A 26097-nucleotide genomic window follows, 5' to 3' on the forward strand; every position below is an offset into this window, starting at 1 on the left:
AGTCATGATATTACTACATTTTTCCTGCTGTAAACTGTGCTCGACCCCCCCCCCCCCCCGCTCTCCAGAAGATTATTAACAGACAGAAAGCAGATATTCCATGCTTTATTAATATTTGATTTTTGTTTTTGTTTTTTTGCAATCAGAGGACAATGAAGCACCTTTGTTAGAAAGCTCCAAGAGGGGCTGGACTCCAACTAAACAAGAAGTAAATCTGAGCTGCTCTGAGTTAAATAGCATTTCAGGCTCTCTCAATAAATAATTCACTCTCCAGTGATCACACTTAATTTAATTAGCTCTTGTTATCCTGATATTATCAGGGCCTCCACGCTGTGGCATCTCTCTCAGCATCAGGGCAAGAGGACCTCTTGCTACACACTGTCTCTGGGTTTCAGGACAACACACACAGCCATACATATTCCCACACGCAAACAAAAATTTAGAGTGTAGAGCCACTTAAAGGTTATTAAGCAGAACAAGGAAACTGCACATTGTGCAAAGGGCATTTAGAAATTAGTTATTGCTCACATCTCTATGGGGTCACTTTGAGTCTTTCGTGGTACATTGTGTAATTGCTGTAACTGAGACGTATCTTGTGGAAACAGCAGTGCTTATGTGGAGCAAGAATTATGTAACAAACACATGCACCTTTTAAACTCTTTCTCCAAACACCCTCTGCCTCTAAATGCTTTTCTTCTTTCCTAACTTTAAAGGATATTTTAGCACTGTTTTATACTATATTGCAGAATTCATGTAAGTAAAAACTTTCAGAAATCTGGGTGTGTTGAAAATCTTGTGAGATTAGTTCCTTGGAACATGTTTTTGATGTTTTCTTAGCTCAGATTCTTGTGGCAACATATAGGCAAGAAAAATCACAAGTGAGATCTTTAATATATCATTTACTCCTAGAGGGCAGTGGAATTAAATGAAGAGCAAATGGAGACATTTTCTGAAGAATCTTGTTTTTTAGATGTTTGTCCTGAGAAAAAGACCCTAGTAATCTTACATGTGTTTTTCTCTACAGTTTCAGAAGAGGTCTCACTAATATAATAATAATAATTCCTTACCTTTATATAGCGCTTTTCTAGGCACTCAAAGCGCTTTACATATTATAGGGGGAATCTCCTCCACCACCATAAGCAAGCTGTGCTCAGATTTTCCAAGATACCAAAGTATAGAATCAAAATTCAGATATTTCAGTATGGACTTGAAGACATTTCTCAAGACTCTTCCAATAGCAAATTATCTACACTATCCAGCTCTGTACACTCACTGTACAGTATGCCAACAATTGTCTCATTTGCATCCATTTTTATGCCTCCTTAGGAATTTTAGAAGAAACATCTGAAACAAACTTGGTACTTAAATCAAAAATAAGTGAGAACTCCATGACATCTCATGAGCTATGAAAGAGCAACCTCTCAGCTGTAACATTTTCTCATGGAAATAGAACCTGGAACTGAGAAGCATCAACTTCAGTAGGCCTTTATCGCTAACCGTAACACATCATGCGATTTTCATGTGATGATAAGGTTTTGTATGATGTTCTAATCCCTCTCAGACATATAAAGTTTTTGACCACTGAGCTGTCTATGTGCTGGAGCTCTGAGCTGCAGTGGCATGGTGTGATTCGCCTGGGTTTAATTGCAGTGATTGTGAGAGCATTGCAGCAGTATAATGTGGTGGTGTTCAGGGAAGCATAGAGCCATGGAGCAATCAGTTTGAGGAGGTGACTGGTTGTGAGTCACACACACATACATACACACACACACACACGTCAAAGAAAGGATGGAACAGAGAGAGACAGCAGCCCTAGGAGTCTAAAAAATAGTCTAACCTCATGATAACGGCAATGTGAGTTGTTTGCAAGCTGATTTTTTTTTTTTTTAGCATATTCAGCTATATTTGCAGCTTCAGGACTCAGATTTAATGCTGGACATCAAGTGGTGAATCAACACAGTACCAAAATTGTATTTGCCAACAAATATATAAAAAAGTAAAAATCAAACATGTATGGCTCTGATGGTGTTTTTAAAGATTTCCTGTTTCAATGGCATGCCCAAAATTAAAGGCTTATATCTTTACAAAAAAACCAAAGAGGGTAAATTGTTTGGTTTCATTTGAAAGAAAACATTTCAAAAAATTTGATGAGACTCTCAGCGTAAGAAACTGCTGAAAAATCACCCAAAAACGCTTTTTTTTTTTTTTCTGATTTGACATTATATATCTCAGGGTGTAAATAAATTGGCTACAAAAACTGCTTATATTTTTTCCCAATCATATCACCTGTAACTGAGTAAAATTTTGTGTTGATACAACAAAGCAATTAAAAGTTATAGCATTACAAAAATATATATATATATATTTATCCAAGTGTCCAAAAGCCTCTCCAAACAAATAAAACATAATAATTGTACATAAGAACTAATTACACATGCAGATATAACAATGACTTATGGTTTGCTGTCCCTCCAAAACATGCAGGCATGAATAACGAGATCTAATTCAGTTCAATTCTGTGTCATATAAGCCATCATTGAGTCTGTGTCATGTACTTGGCACCATCTCCTAGTGGCCATATGTAATTGGAGTGAACGATCCTCTCTGCCCATATTTGGATGACTTCCACCTCTGGTTGCAGCAGTAGAATCCTAATACCATTAGATTTGCGTTTCATGGCGCTGGACGATGTACAAATAATTTTTGATGAAATCATCTGATCCAGGAAAGCTAAACTATTTTTAGCCAGATAGCACATTATTTGTTGTGCACACATTGTGCTTCGTGTGGATTATCTAATGATCTATGCATCTGATTATGTTGTGTGTGGGCCCCTTTTAATAGGAATCCCCTGTATGTGATATTTTATTTTCCGTTTATTTTTCGTGAAGTTATAAGTGAAAAACAGTTAATAAGCTCAATTTGAGAGCATTCCAACGACATATGACACATGGCTATTTGATCAGTTTGATGGTTTATTACAATACCCGATTACAATACTATGTACAGTGCAAAATTATTTATAAATTATCAAAATGGAACACTTCTGATTTGTCTGCAAATTTCATATCAAATTTGACAAAATGTGGTCATAATGCATACATGCATTGTAAAATACAGATTCTAAGCTTTAAAATGATACATATTTTGTGTTGGTCAAAACTGTAGTTATTAATATTTTGATAAGCTGCATAGGGCCAACAATATGCAAAAATATTAAGGTGTCAGGCTGAATAGGAAAATCTGCAAATTTGGTTTTAAAATGGTAAACCATTAGTTATGTCCAGTTTGTGAACAAATAGTTATTTTGAACTGGTTCTTTTCAGTGAACGTGTTGAACCAGTTCACCAAATCAGACTGAATCGTTTGAAACAGTTCGTGTCTCGAGTCAAGACTGATCCACAACTTACTCTATCTTAACCTGTCTTTCGGACGTGCCTGACACTCGGACTCGAAATGAGCAGATAACCGAGAGTAATATGATCCCAAAACTTGCTATATATTTGCTTTTCCTAACTCTGCTTTGCAATGAACTGCTCCAACTAGTTCACAAATCTGACTGAACTCTCCGTTCACCATTACAATGAGTCGCTCGCAGCAGTTCTTGACTGAACAGTATACTGAACTGAGAATCGGCACTTTCGGAGGTGTCCGACATACTGAGCACCGATGAGCTGCTGATATACTGATCATGCGTGTACCGAGTGATTAAGTGTGTGTGTGGGGGGGGTGGGGGAATGTATGTTTCTGATGTATTTTACTGAACAGCAGAAAGTATAGCAAATAAAACATACTGGAAATATGTTTATGACTCGATTGTATTCCCATTTTATCAATGTATGATGATGATCTGGTCGCAACAGTTCTGAAGTCAACAGTACACTGATCCGGGGACAGCAGCTCTTGAGTCACAGTACACTTAGTTGATCATAGCAGTTCTCGAGTTAACACTACACTGAACTGAGGATGGTCTCTTTTGGTTCGAAATACTGAGAACTGATGAGTGAGCTGCTAATGAGCATTCATGAACCAAGGACTTGAATGAGGGAGCGAAACTTTTCAGTCGAGAGATGTAAATTAATTTCTATTGAGTATTGTGCATGCAGATTATAACTGATGTTGTTAAGAGCTGGATTATGGTTTCTGTAAAAAGGGTGAGTTGATTAAGACTAGTTTATTCAGTTTATATGATTTAGACACGTTGAACATCTGCGTTTGTACATCTGTGTCTGTATTGGGTGCTTTAGGTACAATTTTAATGCAGGGAAGTTCTCCAAGATGTAATATCACTGAATGAAACACTGATGACAATAAACACCCTTTTTATTATAACTTACAGTAATTGATTAAAATGTAATAATCAGCAATATGCACTTACATATCGCTTTATTGAATGTGTTTGAGCGTGTATTCCACGATGCCGAGGTATTATCATTATGTTCAGTGGTGTCACTATGCGATGATGTAAAAGAACTGGACCTGTTTATTGAAATGAACCATCTGAAAGAATTAGTTTGCGGAAAAGAATCGGACTTCCCATCACTATAAACCATGTTTATCTTCGCTTCGCCATGTTAAGTGGCTTCTACCAAGTGACAGATAAATTTGCACCAACATACAGTAGAGTTTGGACACACAGCTTTTGCCATGTACAACAAAAGATTTGGCATGCATATTCTCCTCCATTTTAAAAGTTGATGAGTCTGTAGATTTTTTATTTTGCTACACTAACTATGCATGATTTTATGGTTCGTTGCATTTTATTATTTAGATGTAGCATTGTTTTTCCCATCTGTTTACAACCCTATCAGAACAGATTGATCCGCCAGTTGAGATCCACCGGCTAAGATCCTTTGCTTGCTTTTCTTTCTCATTTCTCTTCAGAACATCAGCCCAGTCACCTGTTCATTTGTCGGCTGCCTTCACCTGTATTGACAGCTAGCATGCCAAACAACATCTGCCATTACCAGGAAACTCACGATTACAAATCACGATTCCATCGCTACGTAGCTCAGCTTCTGCATACCTCAACCCAATGTTGGGGTAAAAGTGCTCAAACCAGCCTTACCTTCCCAGCAGCCATGTTAGCATACCCCCTTTCACCCCCTCCAACCCCAAACAAACACCTCAAATCTTGTTAGTCATTCTCCAGAAGTGTCAAAGACATCTCTATTGCATCTTTTTTCTTCCAGTGTTACTAGATAAAGGCGAGTCTGCAATTCAAACAGCTTCTGTTGGCTGCGCAGGAATAACAATTGGTGCTTTATTATTTATTTTTTGCCTCGGTTGTCTCTGGCAGTTATCTTAGCAATACGTCGTCATCCTACAGCAACCCCCGCCCCCCACACACACACAAACACCATCCTCCCACCCCCACCTCGACAGTCCTCCCCCATTATTATTATTATTACGAATTCAAAATAAATATTTTTTGAAGTGTATCGAGCACCTGGGGAGCTGATTAGCTATTCACAGATGCCACCCACAAAATCCCATGACCCTTGGAGTGGAGGCAGCTAGCAGACAAGCCAATTAGCAAAGAGAGAGGCTGCAGTCTGCTATTAATGCCATTATTCTCTCTATAATGTCAGCTATTGTTATTCTTTGTGTAACCGTGCGCTGGAAACTGAGGGCACCTGCGTGAACCTGTTAATGGAGGTGCTGAGTGCTGGTGATGGGGCTGAGGGAAGGGCAGCTGTGAGTGGGTAAATCCCAGTTTAGTTGAACTGTGGGCAGACCCTTGCTTGGGGTTTCATTGCAGGCCCACAGTGTTTACAGGATATGATTGCTAACTGTTAGTAATCCACCCAGTGGATGAATGAAATGACTGGGTCTTTATTGTACTTGTGTTTATAAGTGCCTAGAAAGTTGATGTGCTTCATTTTTAAAGAAGTTAAAGGGGGAATATGTAATGTCTGTGCCACTAGCATCATCAAACGGAATTGGGAATATAATGATTGCTTTCAAACGGGTTTCATGAAAACTGTCCCCATCTGCTATTAGACGAGCAAGCAAATAGTCCTGCCCCAGACTTAAACCACTGGTTGAGACATTGTTGCCATGTTGGGCTGGTCAGGATGCTCAAACAATCAGAGCACTGTTTTAAAAGCAGTGTTGACACTTTTTAGGAAAATCAGCTAATGAATGGCTTACAGTTCTCTGCATATTAAGCTTGCATAGGACAAAGTATTGTAACATAAAAAATGACACATTTCACCTTTAAGGAAATTTGTCCAAACAAAACGATTGAGTTTATTTGATTTAGGGTAGAGTAAGTGGTGTCTCTCTTTGACGTCAAAAAAGATGAATCATGTTTAATCAGGTTGTTGGAGGAGTCCTGTGGGGTTTCACTTGCTGTCCTTAGAGAGAGAGAGAGAAGCACATTCTAGATCATTATTTAGATTTAGGGTGTGTTCACACTTGGCAGGTTTGGTTCGATTAAAACGAACTCTGGTGCGATTGCTCTGATAGTGTGGTTCATTTGAACAAGTGTGAACGCTGCCATCCGAACCTTGGTATGCACCAAACAAATTGTTTGAATAGTGGGTCTCGGTCCGCTTCCAAACGAACTCTGGTGTGGTTCGATTGATATGTGAACACAACATGGACCAAAGACGTCTAAACGGACCAAAAACAGGAAGTAATTTGCCTAATACTGACCTCAAGCATACCTGGTTCTTCTCATCATAGGAGCTATGTTGCCCATTATAGTTCGGTACAGACGTCGGAACCGCCGTCAGCCATCCTTGCAGCATATCTTCATTTGTGTGTGCAACGGAGGAATTCCTGGCACTGTTTTGACTCCTTTACACATTTTTTTAGGTCTTCGTTTGTTCTCAGCTGGTAAACATACCACCATATATACATATATAAATCCAACGAGCGCATTTAACCCAGCAGCCAGCATTGTTTTGGATATTCGGCAAGTTCCAAAATATACGTCATAAAAGCTGTCCAATCAGGTTGTAAATTTTTCCTGATGCCTTTTTTTTTGTATCTTTAGGTTCGGTGTTAAAAATGCAAGTGTGCACGCTAAGTGAACCAGGACTAAATGTATCATTTTCTTTTTTGGTCTGGACAAAGAGGACCAAGAGAACTGAACTACAAGTGTAAACACACCCTTAGGCTTCAGTTCCCCCGTCTTTCATCTCTGTCCCATCTTTAAATCTGTGTTTAAGAGATGTTAAAATGTTAACTGGAAGCATTTTACATTTTGGAGCATCGATTATAGCTTTATATATGTATTAGATTCAAAACGTTTCAAAGCGGATTACGTGCATTGTGACATTGGGCTGGAATGGAGATTCACAACCTTCAATGTTAAAATAATGATTGTCAGCTTGTTTGTCAAACCATTTCATTACATGTACTGTATGTATGGCTGTGTCCGATTTTTCATTTTGCTGCAGTACACATATTCCATCTACTTTATAGTTTGTTACATCAGTATTATCATTCTCTCTTTCTTTCCTTTAAATCCAATGGAAAATATGTAGGCCTAATGAAGAAAACATATGAACATTTTAGGTTTACTCAGTGTAATGGCAACATGAATAGTCATGACGATGGCTAGTTATTATGTATATTGGCATACAACATACTCTGATGGTATGATGATAGTACTGTATAATGACCATAACCATGACAATTATCTCCATGCCAATAGCAGGTGCATTGATTTTGATGATGAAGAATTCGCTATAGCTTTCATGATAAGGTGAAGTATTATGTGTAATTGATGGGACACTTTCTTTGATAGCAAGGCACAAATTATATCACAGTGCTAGGATCAGAGTTCAGATGGATAATTTAGCTTTTAATTGAAATCAGTGAAGTGTAGTCAACCCTGACAGCATTAAGCGCTAAGGGTTCCACTGGGCTGCCATGGAGTTTACACACTTTATATCCTTAATTTACACCTTCAGTGAAAGACGTTTCCATCATACAGCAATACTTAATGGGCCAAATTTGGGTTCTGTACTAACTAACTGGGGCTAAAAACGGTTCAAGAAACAAACCGAAAATGAACTGATGTTTTTGCAGAACATAACTGAAAATGGAAACAAAGTCCGATTCAATTATTCCAGAATGAAAATGTTATTTATTTATTTATTTTTTCATGAAACCAAAGGTTTCCAATACAAGGGTTTATTACAATAATTTTTTTTTGGAATTACACCAAATATTTCACTCTTTATAGCTGAACATAAGCATGTGCTTTGATACTGAAGGAAACTGAATTACACATTTCTTTGCCTGATTAAACATTGTGGATGTGACCTTCCTGGACATGCTGAAGAGTTTTTTGGTTACTATGTATAATTACTAAGTGCACATGCATGATTAACCCTGATGCAAGGGAAAATATTGAGGTAAAAAGTACATTTCTCAGTTGTTTCCAAGTCTTCACTGAATTATTGTTAGGTATGATGCGATTTGATGCTGCTGGGTTTTGACTGAGAAGCAGATCTGCAATTGAAACAAATAATTAAAATAAAATAATGAATAAATTATTAAATAATAAAAATAAAATAGCATAAGACGATATTTAGTCAAACGTGCCCACGCAGTGTGTGCGTGTATGCTAGAGAGAGAGAGAGAGAGAGTTACTTCCATTTGTTGACAGTAGTTTAAAGCTTTAATTTGTTATGAAATGTTTTGCGAATAATTTTATATAAACTATAATGCATATAAATTGCATAATTATACAGTATGTAAATAAATACTACATATATGCATGCCGGTCATAAATCACAAATTATAAACATATGCCTGCTTGTATTCCTGGATGCATGTACTGGTACAGTAAAAAAAAAAAAAAAAAAAAAAAAAATCACTGTTGAATATTCATGTGTGCCCATATGTGTTGTGTCAATGAGATGATACAAATTTAGTGTGGATTGGGGAAGCGATGATGCAAACGAATAGAGGGTTATAGCTGCCTTTCGTCTCTTTCGTTCAGTACCTGTCAGCCTGCGTTAGCGGTCGGAGCCTTCCGAGAAGGGCTCGCTTGAAACTGTCAGTGCATCCTCTCCACCTCCGCGTTCTCTCTCTCCTCCTCCTCCTCCCTCCTTTCTCTCGGTCCGCCCCTCCCACCCTCTTCTCTGTGTTCTCTCCTGTTCTATCTCCCTCTATCTCTCATGTATTCTTACGGTGTAAGGCGCAGCCAGTAAGTGAAAGCCAAAGCCCCCCCCCCAACCCCCAACACACCCACTACACACACACCCTGCATGTTTGAACATAAACACATAAACGCACCGCATACGCGTGTGGTTGACCGCACTGGCTATTGGCTATGTGTGAACACACACACAGAACACCAAAGAAGCAGCACTACTGAATCTAACACTCGCTTTCTACCAGGACCGGAAAGCTGATCGCTTCGAAAACCATCCTACTTTCTCTCTCTCTCTCACACTCTTTTTTTCAGTTGTACTTGTGTGTATAGAGGTGGAGAAAAGGAAATACCCTCTCTCTCTCTCTCTCTCTCTCTCTCTCTCTCTCTCTCTCTCTCTCTCTCTCGCTCTCTCTTTCTTTCTCTCTGTCCTATGGTGGGATAAACATTGAAGGGATGAGCCTGTGATACAGCACCAGACCTGAGTGACCTGACAGCTCAAACTGTGAGTACACAAGTCTCTTACTTTCACTTCCAGACACACTGATACACTCACACATACATGGAAACAGAGTGATTGAATTAAATAATAATAAAAAAATAAAAATAAATATGGTATTTGAATGTTTTATGAACCATTTTATGTTATAGCATTTTCAAAGGAAGCTATCTGCTTTTTAACGTTCGATAAAACTGTTCTTGCTGCTTAGGATCAAGAGGAGAAATTGGTCGTTTAGACTGACACTGAATGATTTTTTCATTCTGATGGAACAAATATCCTCTGGCATTGTAATGAGTATTTATTGTCACAGTGGTTTAATACATTTAAGTGGCACTCAGCACATGCAAAACTGCGTATGGAGATTCAGAGTCGTATTTTCTCACATGTGTAATTCAAAAGTACACCTTGCTCTTCATTTTGTCCCAGAAACAGGGCACTTACCTGTCACGCTGTCACTGCTAAATTTCACATTCTTGCATTTATATGGAATTTAAGGCAGAGTGGGGTAAAAAAACAGTCGAAAATTAAAAAGCCAAGACATAATTTCATAGAGTGCCATCCATATTTCTTTATCACATTTTAGTTCAGAGGGACAGTGTGTGAAGTGGTGCTATTGTGCAGTTTGGATACTTCAGACTCCTTTATTTATTCTTTACATAAAGGATTCTTTATGCAACCTTTTTTTTTTTTTTTTTTTTGGATTTAACGGAAATATATAAATAGATGAAAATGAAATCTGCTGTGTATGGTTGTATTGTCTAACCCACAATTTTGAGTGAGATTCTGTTCATATAATTGGAAATTTATTGTTTTAACATTTGCATACAGTATGTAGAAAGATATATTTACATGCATCACCATTTACTGAGTGCTGTGTCATAGAGTGGTGTTTTGTTTGTGTGTTGGACGAGTAAGAAAGTGAGAGGTTTGCTGCCTCTTCGGATGACCGGACAGAGAGTGAGAGAGAGAAAGAGATACAGACGGTGAGACAGAACAGCGTGTCACATTCGACTTGCTTGTGATGGTTTGCTCAAGCAGTGTAGCATAGCTGACAACTAAAGCAAGAACACTGTGTTACCCGTAGCCTGTGAACAGTCAGGAAACGAAGTCATACCTAAAACAAATATTTTAGAAGTTGTTAGAAAGTGTAATCTATTTAAAATGTATAGGAGTATTTATGAGGTCTGTGAAATAAATTTATATTTGTGACAATGATGGTAGCATAATAGAACATATATGTGACCTGCTCCATCATTTTGAGTAATTTTGTCCCAGAGACACATTTGGAGTTTTATGCACTACAGTGAAAAGAAAGGTATTGAAATTATTATGTCAGCCAACATTTAAGCGATTATATTTCAACAATGGTTTGGAGTAGACACATAATAATTATATTTTTTGGAAAGCTTAAACTAAACATCAAAAATGTGTTAGTGGAACGTGTGTGAAATTTGTGAAGGAACAGGTATCATATATTCATAATTTTTATGTAATGCTGTTTAAAATTCTTCTAGAATACTTTTTCATAGATAGTTGGAAAGTATATCAGGAAATGTATAACAAATTCTTATATGGCATCAAAGCAAAGACTAGCCAACTCAAGAACAGCTTTTACTTGACTGCTCATTCAGTAGCATTGGTAACAACTTGTCGCCATGCCTTTCTCTGTTACACACCTGATCTTTGCTCCTTAGTTATTATATTGTATATTAGTTATATTTAACATACATTCAATAGCTACCTACAGTGCATTCAGAAAGTATTCAGACCCCTTCATGTTTTTCACATTTGTTATGCTGCAGCCTTATGCTAAAATGCTTTAAATATTTTTTCACATCAATCTATACTCAATAACCCATAATGACAAAGCAAAAACCATCAGGATCTGGGCTTTATGGCAGAGTGGCCAGACGGTAGACTCTCCTCAGTGTAAGACACATGAAAGCCAGCTTAGAATTTGCAAAATAGCACCTAAAGTATGCTCAGACTGTGAGAAACAAGTTTCTCTGGTCTGATGAAAAGAAGATTGAACTGTTTGGCCTCAATTCAGATCGGTGGAGTGTTGAAGTGATGGTTATCCTTCTGCAAGTTTCTCCCATCTCCACACATTATCTCTAGAGCTCAACCAGAGTGACCATCAGGTTCTTATTCACCTCTCTTACCAAGGCCCTTCTTCCCCGATTGCTCAGTTTGGCCAGGCGGCCAGCTCTAGGAAGGGTCCTGGTTGTTCCAAACTTCTTCCATGTAAAAATTATGGAGGCCACTGTGCTCTTGGGAACCTTCAATGCTGGTGAATTATTTTTATTTATTTATTTATTTATTTTATTTTTTTCTTCGGTTCCTTTGACCTCATGGCTTGGTTTTTGCTCTGATATGCATTTTCAGCCGTGAGACCTTATATAGACAGGTTTGTATTTGCCACAGGTGGACTCCAATCAAAGTGTAGAAACATCTGACTCACAAATGGGATGCACCTGAGCTAGATTTTAAGTGTCATAGCAAAGGGTTTGAATACTTATGTTAATTTGATATTTCAGTTTTTTATTTTTAATAAATTTGCAATGTTATCAAAAATATGGTTTTTGCTTTGTCATTATGGGGTATGGAGTGTAGATTGATGTGAAATATCTTTTGGTTTTTTTTAAACATTTTGAAGGCAAAAAATGAAGAGATCTTAATAATTTCTGAATGTACTGTATATAATACATGTTTTCAATGTCTATACTAGTGGTTTTGAACTGATATTGCTTCAGGACCCATATTTTACTTTGGACCTCAAGTGGCCACCCAACACTACCAAAATACACTCACTGAGCACTTTATTAGGAACAACTTCTTATGTACACCTTCTTATTCATGCAATTGTCTAATCAGCCAATTGTGTGGCAGCAGTGCAATGCATAAAATCATGCAGATACAGGTCAGGAGCTTCAGTTAATGTTCACATCAACCATCAGAATTGGGAAAAATGTGATATCAGTGGTTTTGAACATGGCATGATTGTTGGTTCCAGACGGGCTGGTTTTAGTATTTCTGTAACTGCTGATCTCCTGGGATTTTCATGCACAACAGTCCCTAGAGTTTACTCAGAATTGTGCCAAAAACAGAAAACATCCAGTTAGTAGCAGTTCTGTGGACTTAAACTCCTTATTGATGAGAGAGGTCAATGGAGAATGGCCTGACTGGTTTGAGCTGACAGAAAGGCTATGGTAACTCAGAAAACCACTCTGAGTTTTAAGCAGAATAGCGATTGTATTGAGCAGAATAGCATCTCAGAATGCACAACATGTCGAACCTTGAGGCGGATGGTCTACAGCAGCAGAAGACCACGTCATGCACTTTATTAGGACCATAGTGTTCCTAATAAAGTACTCAGTGAATGTAGTTTATCAAACATTGAAATTAATTAATACTACCACAAACTTGCATATGCCCTTTGATATGCAATATTATTGACATGATATAGGTAGAACAGAACATGACTATAGGAAAATTAGCATTTTTTGTATATGCACAAACAACAGCAGAATTGCCATTTACCAACTGAACACTATTGTAATAGAATTAGCCATATTATCAAGTTGGATTTTGCACTGTAGATTTCGATTGGACCCACAGCCTTTGACATAACTAAAGATATAGGAAGCCTTTTTTCCTCTCTTTTAAAAGTTGATTAGCCTATTTATTTTACTATTCTAAATATGCAAGATTATACTGCTAGTTGCATTTGATTATTTTGCATTGTTTTTTCCTTGCTGTCCATGACCCTGTCAGAATACCCACCAGTTAAGAACCTACTGTACACAGAGGTCTACTGTATTTTTAATATAGTTTTTACAAGATTATTTATTGTTTATTATCTATTCTTTTGTTGTCTTTTTGTTGTATTTCTGTGTATTTATTACACTTCAAACTCAGAATCATTCTATGCTGCTTGTACTTATACTACAATTTGTGTACTGTCTTGCATACGAGAGGTCTGAGAATTCCACTGTACTCATACATAAATGGCACTTAAGTACTATTAAAGTACTGTTTTACTACTATTATCACACTCTAATAGAAACAAACATCTCCTGGCAGCTAATTGAGCACTCTGTTTTTTTTTTTTTTTCTCCTCACTTTCCTGTGTGCATGTGTTTGTGTGATTTCACCATTAGAGGCTTGTCTACTGTGCCGTTTCTCCATATGATGACAAAGTCCTGCTGAGACTCATCACATGAAAAATGGCATGAAATGTGTGAACCACATGGTCAGAAAGGTTCACAGCTTGTGAGTGCACATTTCGTTCATCCATATGTTACCAAAGAGTGCTGCTATAAAATGAAATTAGCTTTTTAGCAAGTTACTTGATTACGCAAAATTGGCGCGAGTATGTTTCCTAATTCTTTATCACAGCATTAAATTCTTAATTTTTTGGTGAAAGTTTTATGAATTTGTGTTGATGGCACCTGTCAGAATGAGTTACAGTATTTCGAAGTTTTCATTTGTATCCTAAATGGTAGTGATGACTTTCAGGTAAATTTGTTTTATTTTATTTTTTTCAACCAATGTCTAGGTTTATATCGCAGATATTATGGTTCTTTGCCATAAGATCGAAAGTTTTCACATATCAGAGGGCTGCAATAAAGACATAACCTAGGCTTTGTATCACCTTGTTCAGTCCACCATATACATGCATGACCAATAATAATCAATTATATTTAGAGGGGGAAACTTTTTTTCTACATTCTGTACTCAAATACTTGGGAGATCATTCGATTTCAAAGACTTGTGCCTTGTTCTATACCATACTTATAGTCCTGCAGGGAAGCATATTGTTGGACAGGGCTGTCATGTACTTATAGTATAGCTATTATAGCAGTGGTATAATCCTATAAATGATTAAGTACTGTTGTGTAGGATCATCTACAGAGCTAGGATGAATAGTGCTATACTAACAAAGACATGTCAGAAATAGTGCCAAATAGATTCCATTGAATCAATGGGAAACTGGACTGGCAGTCCTTCAGTAGAAGTAGTGTTTGCATTTGGCTACAGACCAGTTCATTCACACAAAGAATATTTTAGTTGTTAGACAGCTCATACTCAAACTCAACAAATTAATTACTTGAAATATGATTAAAAAAAAAATCTGGTCACTATTTTTGAGTTTTTAACTGTTTCAATAAATATGTTCTGTTCTTTTTTGTTTTTAGGGGAGTTTGCTTTTCTTTCTTTTTTTAGAATGGTTTGGCAACAAATATTAATGTTGTTAATAACTGTTGACAGCTAAATGTGATGAAAGTGAAAAATATATGTACGTCTGAGCCGTGTCACAGTGTGTTCTAGACATTGTTCCTCAAGTCGGGATCCGCAAATAACCAGAGTCTCAGATAGCCAGGGGGTCCGTGGAAAAATCCTGAATTGTGAGCAAACTACTGATAGAAAAACCATGGCAATATGAAGCAACAGCAACCGGACACTTTTCTATCTGCCTTGATTCAAGAAATATATTTCCATTTAGTTTTTTTCCATAGACATTTAATACAATTCTTTAATAAATGTTCTAAACAATAAACTAAAACGACCAGCTCCTAGATGAATCAAAATGTTACATCATTTGATTCAAAACATGAAGTATTCGAATAGTATGGAGTATCAGAAAGAAAAGCCAAAGGTAAAATACTTTGTATTTAATGTCTTTTATGTGGGAGAGAGCTACTCATGCCATTAAGCATTGTGAATGATGTAATCACATCAGTAACGATGGTACAATTAAAAACGTATTGACTATAAATAATTGATTGTAAGAATGTAAAATACAATATAAATAGAAGTTCATAACAAAATATTGAATTAAATAAAATAAAATAAAAAAAGTCTTGGCTTCTCCAGAAGCATGTACCATCACGTAACCTCTGAGTTTTTTTTTTTTTTAGGTTTAAAAAAAAACAAAAAACGGTATCGCAAAAAAATCAGGCCGCGGTGAATGGTATGTCCGCGGTGAAGTCCAGACTGTCCCAATTCCACACCCCTCCCCCCTACTTTCCTGTCCTCTTTCACTGCCCTATCAATACAAAAAGCATGAAAAACAACCATAAACATGTACATTTATTCTTCTTTACATTATGGTATATTATCAAGTTTATCAACCCTATATAACTCTATAGCCTAAATGAGATACGTTGGAGGACAAATAGCCTGTCTGTTCCCCGTAGTAGTACATAAATCATCCAGGTAGTGTGAAAATGCACATACGGATTATCTATCCCCATTGAATTCACATAGTGACAAATTGGAGTTGTAGAAATATTCGTTCATAATCTGAACCTAATTATGTGTTAGCTGAATGCAGCTGAGCAATGCGAATCCAGGGTTAAAGGGAACCAGCCTAACCTCACCTTGGACCCCTTGCTGTCACAGTAGCCCAGCGACTGACTGATGCAGGACTAAAGGACCTACTTGTTTATTTTCAATGGAGAGCTTTCTCTCGCTTCTCCCTGTTTATTTATGAGCCCCTCTCATCCAGCCTGAGCGAGGGGAGATAAATCTGTCACACTCAGAACCCCCCCACCCCCAACCACACACCAGCTTACTCACACTGTCTCATTTTGTTAAGGTAAAGCACATGAAGACAGTGTACTAACATTTGTTATACTTTTTGTCCCTGTTTGTATAACAATATTTTGAAATCCATGATTACATTCATTTGTGACTTATTCACGGCAGTGCTGTTCTTTGATTAAACTGATTTCTGTTTTGAAGACTGCAGCGCATCAATTTACATGCAGTAGCGACTCTATTGTATTTTTGTTAGGTAATAAATTAAACTGCAGTTTATTTTATAAACTCAATCAGCTCTTGATTACCCAGTACAGAATATGAAAATGCATTTTTTAAAGGTACACAGTGTAATTTTTGCACCAATAGTTGCACAAAACTTAACAGCAAAAATAATCACTGTTTTCAAATAAGTTTCCTGAACACTTCCCCCATCTTCCATCAGTTGGATAAACAGATTCCACCCCAGTCCTGCCCCAAACAGGCAAGGAAAATCAACATTTGGCTTACTTACAGTTGTCTCTGCATATTAAGTTGAGATAGGAGGATTTAAACAATTAAAAAAATAACACTCTTCAACTTCAAATTGATCATCAGAATATCAGCATTGATTTGCAATTTTGTTGCAACCACAAACCAAAGGTTTAATTGACCCCATTTACATGCACTTAAAGGAGTAATATGTAACATTGACATCAAGCGTTTAAAAAGGGTACTGCAGTCCAAATTCAAAATATTGGAGAGAGTTGTGTCCCCCGTCCTCTCCTCCCCAGATTCGAAGCTCACGCAGGTTGCCAGGTTGAGGACACGCAACAGGAACAAGCAAACTGACAATGACATGCGACGAGCCTTACACTGTAAGTTGATCAGCTAATGGATACGTTTGCAATATTTTTACTGTTTGCAAATTATAAACCAACTCACGTGGATTTTTTATAACTCTGTCAATGTTAGTTTCGTAGATGTATTGCTGGCTTCCATGGCTGCAGCGCGCTGTGTTTGCCCGCTAACTTGTTTCAAATCTGGCAACCCGGGGTGTCGAAAAACTATTGGAAATGGGCAGTGGGCGGGATCACAAAGGCCAAAACACAAACATCGGATGGAGCCGAACTAGAAGTAAACAAAGCAGAAAGACTTAAACATTTCTGGGAGTACAGTAGGGAAAGCACATTCACAATAAACTATACTCATTTATAAACACCAGTGTATTTCGACTGTCCCTTTCCTCTGTGTATATGTGCTTGTACATTGGGGGAATACCAGTGTTTTATGTGAGATAGAAAACCCCACTATTGCTGCGCAATTCCGCTGCAGGTCGCAACAGAAAGTTAAGGAAACAAACACAGCAACAACTGTAATATCTGTAAATAAAGTGAAGCAACAGAAAGTAAAATAGCAAAGTCTTTCTCAGTTGCTATTTATGTCATGGGGATATTACGTTGCTATTGAGAACGCTGCTTGCTCACCAAGCCACATGTATACGCAAGTTAAGAGAATGCCGCTTATATAGTACATGTAAACAGGAACGCAGCTTTCTCTCAATAAGCCGCATTCTCGCAATCTGCTGCTTTCTAGTGTCTATGTAAATGCACTCAATGACAGACCTCATGGGCTACTGCAGACACACCTATATCATATGATCTGTCTGTTGAGCATTGCTGTTTTGTTTATTTAAAAAAAAAACAACAACAAAAAAAGAAACATATTTAGATAGGACACAAGATTTATATATTTGAAGTTCAGAGTGATTTGTGGGTCTGGAAACAATGACTCATCTTCTTGTCATAGCTTGTCATGCTGCTCATATTTTTGGATGGAACTGCATCAAAAGCCTTCTGTTTGATCATCTGTCCATTTAGAAAGCCACCGGAACTGCTGTCACTCACAGCATTTGCACCATTGACCACCTGTTACAAATATTTGCAAACATATTTCAGTGCAAGTCAAATGGTGGACATTATAGGAAATCTGTTTATTTAATATTTTTTATTACACTGGAATTCTTCATTCTGCTTGCTCATTCGCTTCATTGTGGTCAAATATTTTTGTATAATGACCACTAGGCATGTGACAGTATCAAATTTTCACATCACGATAATTGCTGGAGCATTTGTCATGGTATTGAATTACATTACAAAACCAGGTTTAAAGATAAACAAACTTTGTTGTTCTCTTGAAAACATGTTTAATTACTTTTTTCAATACCAAACTAACTAAACTAACAGATAATAAATAAGTTTAATAAGAACCCCGAACATTTAAAAACGCATGTTTTCTTTGTTTTGTTTTGTTTTGTTTTTTTCTGGATAGCAAGCCACGTTGCTAATATACGTAACTAGGCACTAGCTACAAATTTAATAACCGCAAGTTCACTCACACTCTATGGCAACGTATGATTGCTTTGCTTTCCAAATTCAACTTAATATATTGAAATCATCATTGTGCCACATTGACATTATTAATTGCAGGACTTAGTATTTGCTGATTACAACTGTATTTTAGTTGTTATTACAAGATCAAGGCTCCAGACTAAAAAAATGACTTAGGAGCCATTGGCTCCTTAACTGAAATATTAAGGAGCCAAATTGCTGTTTTTAGTCACCAAATCATATAATTGCTTGATTTAGATTGTTGTTCAGAAACAAGATAGAAAGCAAAAGAAAAGGAAGACAGCTGATAACCCATTAATTGGAGGTTTAATAAACAGTATATATAGTTCAGAAGTTAAGTCTGCATTCCCCTTTTGTCTCATCAATGTTCACACCCCCTTCATAATTTATACAAATATAAGAGATAAAACATTTTTTGTTTAGTACTGCCCTTCAGAGTCTATATAAGCAGATATGTACATAAAGTATAATATGCATATATTAGTGTGTTGCCTTCTTGAGCATCAATGAATTTTTACACCTTGTGTAATAGTTGTGTATGAGTCCCTCTATTGTCAAAAGTGTCAAAAGCTGGATCTCACACACACACACACACACAATATATATATATATATATATATATATATATATATATATATATATATATATATATATATATATATATATATATATGAGATCCAGCTCTTTCTTTACTAAGCCCAAACTACTCAAAATGTCTGCCCTCCCAGTTGGGAAAACACTGATGGATGATTCGCTGAGAAAGTGACTCTGATTCAAACTGCTAACCTGAGCTCCTGAGTTCACACCCTCAGTTCTTTTTTGGGTGATTCATGAAAAAGACCCGGTTCAAAAAAGTAATTTGGTCACGACCCTCTCACGCTGGGTTTGTTGTTGCGTGCAGTGCAGCGAGCTTGTCAGGAACAGAACGGGTGAAAAGCGGCTCGAGACACACTGGTGCGCGCTCTAAAGATGTATTCAGTAACTCACAAGATGATATCTGACGAAACCACATATGAACGCACACATCCACACTGTCGCCAATGGCGACTAGATTTTAAATTATTGTCGCAATCAATTATTTTGGGTATTTTAGTCGCAGTCTGGAGCCCTGAAGATGCAAACGTTACTGTGTAGCTAGCGGAGTTTTTGCCGAACTACTCTTCGGCCACTTGAAAGCAAGCTACACATTATCTGCAAATGGCAACAACAGTTCAGTTTTTTGGGGCTTCTTAGTTGTCATTTAGCTAGTTGTCTCTTAGAGTGTTGTCTCTCAGTTTTCAAAAACAGTTCAGAACTGTCACAACTTACATTATCTCGCTGAATTGCAAGGGATGATTGTCCCGCAGATAGGCAAACATGTTGGAGGTGTTCCTGTGTTTCGTTGTCACATGTTTTACACAAAGGGAAACCATCTCTGACCAGCAATCCCTCTGCATTTTTATGGAACCCAAAATATTTCCACTTTTCTGACGTGACACTTTTAGAAGGCGGATAAAGGGTCGGCTGCATTATTCCTCCTCATCCACATTGGTTTTGTTTACATCAGAGTGCGCTTTTGTTCTGTGGCATACACACAGTGTTGTGAATCTTGATTCGTAGATGTATTAAAACTACTGAATACACAAACTACATAAAAATAAACCCTATCAGGATAATACGATGGGGTCACTGTGATCACGTTGTCTGTATATTTTGCAATAATCACCTGACTGTACGTTATTTCTTACATATTACACTAATTGGCAAAAAAATAATCAACTGTAGATGAAATTTAGCTTGAATGGAGATGTTTTTAAAAAAAAATGTTTTATTAAGACTCAAGATTTAATCAAGAAACTAGACATTGTTCAGCATAGCAAGACTGTAGCCGTAACTGCATTGCACATTTGTGTTTAAAATTTTAAGCTGGCCAATGATGTTGTCACCGAAATTGTCTTTTATCATTGTCAGTCATTGTTTTCCCATAAAATTTGGAAAGTTAAAAGGGAGCCAAGCTCAGAGGAAGGCTTTAAAAATGCATTTAACAGCAGCAACAACCTTTGGCGACGTGTGTTGATGACAGCTCTCGTGTAATCCCCAGTATTCAGTTAGGCTGCATTTTCATATGTGACTGCCAATACCATTGCAGTTGAATTCATGCCCTCCAAGGAGTGGCTTTGATAGTCAGACTCACAGAGATTGTGTGGTCCTGTACTGGATAATACAAATACTATCCGTGAGTCTTTACTGTCAAAAACCCTCCATCTACCACACAATGTAGGTTATACAGTGAAAAGCGTGCGTAGTAGGCCTACTGTATATGATATCATAAGGCAAGAAAACATCATCACAGCACCTAGATAGAGGTCATAACTTTCCCACTGTCCTAAATGATGTACCTCAGCTGAGAATTGAGGGACCAGTGTTCGGACTGTGCCTCTGAAACAGACAGACAAAAGGCAGCTTAGCCAACAATTTCTTCCCCTTCACAGAGGGGAGAAATAAAAAAGCAAACTGGCTGGGGGAAAGACTAGCTTTATTCACAGTCCGTTTGATGTTGGATTTCGTGTGTATGTGTGTGTGTGTGTGTGTGTGTGTGTGTGCATGTGTGTCCAGGGCCCTACCAGTCCTGTGAGAGCACTGGTTATCATTGTGTGTCAAGGGAGGGATACGGCTGCTCTGGCCTCCAGAGAGACACTCCTGTTTCGCCTGAATCCACCAAAACAGGCGGAAAAGCTAGTTAACACAGCAGCCGTCACGGACACACAGACCCTGGCCATTAACGAGCACTCTCGCTCTCTCTCTTGCTCTCTCTCTCTCTCTGTGTGCCGGGTCTGGTGGCAGTGATTAGAGTGCTGCGGAAGCCGCTGTAATAAGGACTGGGGCTACGGATTTCGCGTTGGCATGATCTGCTGTGCGGCCTTGGTGGGTATTTCAGAGGGCTGTGGTGGAAAGATAGGGAGACTGAAAAAAAAACTGTCCCGAGGTTAGAGAGAAGAAAATAGGTGAACTGGTATAAGGCTAGTTAGTAAAAGACCTGGCTGGCATGGGCAGCAGGGAAAAGAAATATAGCATTTTCTCCTCAGTAATGATAGGTAACCATGTGACTTGTTGCAAATGCTGGTAGCACATGGTAAAATGACCCAAGCAGTACAGCAGTGAGGCTCTGTTTCTTAACCTAGTGAGCTGTCTTGCTGTCTACTGCCTACATCAGTGGTTTCCAAACTGGTTGCCGCCACAACTAGGGGTACCGCGGAACCTCTGCTCAGTTCAATTATTTAATGGCCAGCGATGTTAAAAGTACTGGCAGTACCAAGTACCCATGTGCTGTTTAACTACAGCCAGCTGCTTTGAAACACTCACATGCGTATGTCCGCGCACGCTCTGTAGAGCGCTAAATGAAGCTGCACGCGTGAACAGTCAAACACGCTTCTTGGTCAAAGTGCCCCTCTTGGCACGATGTTAATGTAAACATACGGCTAATGTATTACATGAGTGTAAACAGACGGGACAAAAACGATGAGACACTCATCAATGAAGAGTTCAAAAATATGCAGATTAAGTGAATTGGAGACTCTAAATTGCCCCGCAGGTATGAGTGAGAGTCCCTCGGCCACTGGGGGTTGCGTCAGGAAGGGCATCTGGCGTAAAAAAAAAAAAAAAACCTGTGTCAAGTCAAATATGCGGATCACGGATGGTCCGCTGTGGCGACCCCTAACGGGAGCAGCCGAAAGAAGAAGAAGAAGAATTGCTTCTGTAACTGGAAAGCCTAAAGCGCTGTTTATTCTGTTCTCTATTTTATTGATGGCTCTTAAATAATTACTTTAAAAGCTTGAAGCAATGCTAACTTAAGAAACACTTGAAGGCTACATTGTTTTAATTTAATTTGTTAATATAATTTATTAATATTTATATTAATAAATACATATATAATAATATTTATATTCATATTACATTTTGTAATTAAAGGGGTGTTTTCAATATCATTTGTTTATTTCTTTCTTTTTCAGTGGTTGGAGTCCAGTATTGAGAAAACAGCAGAGTTACTGAAAAACTTTATTTAGTAGCGTCGTTAATTTTAGTTAGTTACTCCCCAAAACTGCTAAATCGGCTGATGCCTCATAAGGCAGCATCCTATCTGCAATGGAACCTCATAAGTTATAAGTTAATATAACTATTTTTATTGAACATTTTGGAATTGATTGAACTATATTTATAAAAAATATTAAGCAATTTTGCAATGCTGTCTTAGAAGTAGGCCGAAGGTAGGTATCTACCAGGGATGTGCCGTCCATATAAGCAAGGTAAACAGTGCTTACCTAATAGAAGGGTTCAAATAAAAATGACACTATGAAATATTTAAATATAATTGTTAATATAAACTTCTGTTTTCGTTCAAATTCGTCATCTTTCATCTCAGTCGAGCAGCACAGACAGTTATTCATTTATTCGCTTTGGAGCCACCCTCAGTTAGAAGCACTTTATGTTATGCTTTCTCTGATTCAAAGCATTGTTTGCCGCCCTTTCATTCAACACTTTATGTTCTTTGAAAGTCACGCCCACTGAAGTTCGCCTCAGTGACATAATTGTTTCCATTGACTGGTGGGTTCTAAGGCAACAATTTACGCCTATAACATTTCCGCGACATTACACTCAACCGTATAACGCGTTTTGGGCACAGCGTTTAATAATGTGTATTAAAAATCTTTGATACTTGCCCAATCTCAAAGCCCACGACAATTGCCTGGTAACTACTTTGCATTGCCTGTTTCTGGAGCCTTAAAATGCTGCTTACATACAGGTAGGTAGCTCACGATAGGATTTGGAACGGAGCCATAATTTGTCATATAATTTTAACAAAGCCTATAGAGACATACTGGTGCCCTCAATTTGGCCAGTCACCCCATAAACACCTTTAACACCTGTGAGTTGTAAGTCAAGTTGTAAGCTCAGCACAGGAGAGGACAGATTGCCATGTTGGTAGTGTGTGCACGGTTTGACCCACCCCAGCATGAGGAGCAGTCAGCGACCAGTGCATCTGCAGGCAGATCCCATACTCCACACGACTGTCCCTAACACATTGACTTGATACAGATAAAACACAACAGAGAATTAAAAACAGCCCAGTGCACACATTCACTTACAGTATGCCTTTGTGTATTTGCAGGATTGATCTGTGTATATGTGTGTGTGTTTACTTAGCAATAGTTTAGGGAGAAATTTGTCCCAGGAAGTTAGCAAAGTCTAACAAAACTGTCCTTTGGGGACTTTTGGGACATCCTCAATTGGAAAATGTATTTATAAATAAACCAAGTAATGTCTTTTATTTTAAATTATCAAAACGCTAAATGTTTTTTTTTTTTTTTTTCAGGGGTAGGGTTAGCGTTATATATAAAACTAACTTTATAGAACTCTATGGTATGTCCCCATTTAGATTACACAAGTAAAACATGTTGTGTGTGTTTTTATTTTAAAGCTTCGCATTTTAGTGTAGCTTTATATTAAACTCCTAAAGCACTTATTAAAAATACAATTAATAAGGCAAAAATCGAGAATTTTAAAGCAACATCCATAAGAAAATTAAATAAATTGACATAGTTGACATAGTTTCTCCATAGACCTCCTGGCAGTTTCTTTTGGCTAGCTCTTCCTATGGCTCTGTCTGGTTGCAGCTGTATTATTATTATTATTATTAGCAATGGTTGCATCAGTGGTGTAAGTTTTTGAGTTCACTACCAGTCTGGAACAGAGTTATTGATATAGTGATAGCATTAGTCACAATTGGGATGGTGATAGTTAGTGAGGTTCTGCCCTGGATGGCTAGAAGCTGTATTGAGTAGGAAGGCTCTTGTGCCGCTCTCCCCATACACTTTCTCTGCACGTGTGCTTTTATTTAGCAGGAGCTGTCATCTTCCATAAACCTTCAGTGCACTTACATCCATTGCCTCTGTCAACTCCTTTGCATCAAGCACACTTGTTACAGGAGAGAGAGCTGACAGCTCCGGTCCAACCGGCCACTCGCTATCCCAAGAGAGAGAGAGAGAGAGAGATGGAGAGGGAGAGAGATAGAAGATATCCAGTAGCATGCATTAACATATTCAATATTATGCTAGCAAGCAGATGCGAACACTTGGCCATAACATTGCAAAGTGCGCTTTAGCGTTGCTCTGGCTGTAACAAATCTTAGTACTCAAGGGGGTTGATTGAGCTACCTTCAAATGTCTGTCATTTAAACTGGATGTGTTATTTTTCAGGTAGCTAGCTATATACAGTACATGTTGACTAACTGACTTGCTCTGAAAGATTCCATTAAAATTGTTGCTGTGCAATGACAATACTTGACCTGAAAGAGAAAACTGGCCATTGAAGAAGGCTTACTCTATTGTCAACTATAGCGCCTTGTGGCCCATTGTTAGAGTGCAATGCTTTAAAGCAGGCTGACACATTTTGTAATGCAACAGCACACTAAAACTGAGCTTTTGTAACTGGAAAAGTTTGCGTACATGTATTTGAGTAGACTGTGTTGTTGGCCATACGCTATTGTCCACTATGGTGACCCTGGTGGCAACACTAAGAATGGAATGCGTTATAGCATACTGGAACATTTTGTAATGCAAAAACGCACACATTTTCACAGTTTTTTTTATTTTATTTTTTTATTTTGATGAAAATGTACATTGAAAATTGAGTCAGTATTTCAACATCAAATGTATTCATTTTAGCTAATTTTACTGCGACTAAAATGACAATTTTTGTCAACAAAAATACAATTTCAGTTGAGGATAATGTGCAAAATGACAAAAACATGTATTAAACTGTAACAGACTAAACTTTAACCAAATATTCAATCATTTAAAAAAAATTATAAACTACTTATTAGATTTAAACAAGAATCAAACACGTTAAAGATTACTAGGTTTAATATGTAAGATTAAACAACATGAGGAAACTTTCCTAAAAACCTGAGCTCCTGAAATGAATATAATGAAGTATTACCTACTTTTTTTAAATTTCTCATATTTAGACAGTTTAGGATATTGCGTTACGTTTAGTGTGTTTTTAAGGAAACAACATATTCACAGCGCAAGTTAGGATGCATTATATTATATATGTATTATATCTACAGTACTTTGTAAGTTTTAGGCATTTGTGAAACATTTTGTATTGTTTGGATGTTTTCAAAAATAATGCCATGATTAATTTTTATTTATCAACTTCATACAAAGTGCAGTGAACATAAACTAAATCAAAACTGTCTGTGACCAAACTTTGCATGTAAAACAGCACCAATTCTCTTAGGTATACTTGCGCACATTTTTTCAAGGTTGCCGGCAGATAGGTTGTTCCAAGCATCTTGGAGAACTTGCCACAGTTCTATATATTTAGACTGACTCGATGTTAATATCCAGGCTCTCTGGGGGCTATACTATCTGTTGCTCCTTGTTCTACCTCTGTTTTCAAAAGGAATATTTGGGAATCAAAAATGCACAGCTATGGAAAACTTCTCATGTGTCTAAAACAGCTTACTTTGTTCTTTAGCAGCCATGTTTGCAGGAGCTAAATAAAGA

General features: G+C 37.6%; 1 protein-coding gene across 2 annotated transcripts in view; it reads left to right on the forward strand.

The window, feature by feature from the left end:
* The first annotated feature begins 9264 nt into the window (after window positions 1–9264).
* LOC127422981 (RNA binding protein fox-1 homolog 3-like) overlaps window positions 9265–26097 on the forward strand; it is a 624242-nt gene continuing 607409 nt past the window's right edge. For both annotated transcript variants that reach the window (XM_051666939.1, XM_051666938.1), the window contains exon 1: window positions 9265–9620. The gene's annotated coding sequence lies outside the window, so the exon portion shown is untranslated. The remainder of the gene's footprint in view (window positions 9621–26097) is intronic.

This window comes from Myxocyprinus asiaticus, chromosome 32 (assembly GCF_019703515.2).
Source record: "Myxocyprinus asiaticus isolate MX2 ecotype Aquarium Trade chromosome 32, UBuf_Myxa_2, whole genome shotgun sequence".
In the NCBI taxonomy this organism is placed as follows: Eukaryota; Metazoa; Chordata; class Actinopteri; order Cypriniformes; family Catostomidae; genus Myxocyprinus; species Myxocyprinus asiaticus.